Genomic DNA, 1,467 nt, shown 5'->3' on the forward strand with positions numbered 1-1,467 from the left:
TAGGTTTCTTGTTCATGAGCCGGAAAAACGACTGGGGGCGAATGGGGCTGCAGAGGTACTCAACTACTTTCCCTTTTACTTTTTACTAAAGCCGCAGAACAGAGAAACAACTGGTTTCTAAATGCATGCTACAGCAGAAGGATATGTAACATTTCTGGTCTCATTTCCAGGTTAAATCACATCCCTTCTTTCGAGGTGTTGACTGGGAAAATCTTGCTATGCAAAAGGTAAGAACATGACTCCGCACCTGTTTTTCTATCAAGGCAGATTTGATAGACAAATTATTGTTAGTCGCCTGGTGAAGAGATGGGAAAAATCATTGATGAACATCCCTAACAAAAAAAAAAACTAAATCATTGATGACAAAAATTTCAGAGATTTTTAAAAGTTTTAATAATCTGTAGTCGTTTTAAAAATTTTAATATGATATATATAAAATAAAATTAAAATTTATGATTTTATTATATGGTTAATGTGGTTATTTAATTTATTTTAATAATATAAATTAAAAAGATGGATATACAAATTATTATCAAATTTTTGATTTTCGAAATCATTAATTCTGTAATTTTTTATTTAATAAAAGAATAGAAAAATATTTTATAGATTATTAATTAATTTTATGGTTAGTTTAATAAAAATATATTATATATTTAGAAGAAACACTCTAATTTTTAAGAATTTTAGGAATCATTTTGATTTTGATACATGACAATGTAATGCTTGTTAATAATATATAAAATTATCAGATTTTTGATATTCAAAATCATTAAGTGTCATATATATTTTAATTATATTATATAATTTCATAGTTTTTTATTTAAGAAAAGAATAAAAAATAATAATTTTTCTGTAGATTATTAATTAATTTTATGGATAGTTTAATAAAAAAATAGAGAAATTATTTAGAATAGACATAAAGAAGTAAAGATACACTTATACCTAATGTTAATTAATCTAGACATTATGGTTTAGAGTTAAAGGGTGGGGTTTAGGGTTTAGGGTTTATGATTTAGAGCTGAGAAGTGGGGTTTCGGGGATAGGATTTCAAATTTTAAAAAAAAAATTAAAATTTTTGAAATAAAAAAAATGCTATTTTGGTTATTTTAGTTTTTGAATCCTATTTTTGTGACAAAAATTTAAAAAAATTTATTTGAGAGAATTGTCCTAAAAATATACTATATATATTTAAAAGATCAATCTAATTGTTTAAAAATTCTAGGAGTTATTTTGATATTCACATGTAAATGTAATGCTTGTCAAATATTATATAAGATATTACACTATACTAAATTACTAATATCGACAGAAATGCGATATCGTTACATATATATAGCATGTTTAGCTTTAGTGTCGACATTGTCACATCTAGTCATTTCCAATAAATATTTGTATTATTGTATATAAAATGAATTTTATCGTGAAGCAGACTGTGGATTGCTCATAACCAAAAGATTATGATTTCTA

This window comes from Brassica oleracea, chromosome C1 (assembly GCF_000695525.1).
Source record: "Brassica oleracea var. oleracea cultivar TO1000 chromosome C1, BOL, whole genome shotgun sequence".
NCBI lineage: Eukaryota > Viridiplantae > Streptophyta > Magnoliopsida > Brassicales > Brassicaceae > Brassica > Brassica oleracea.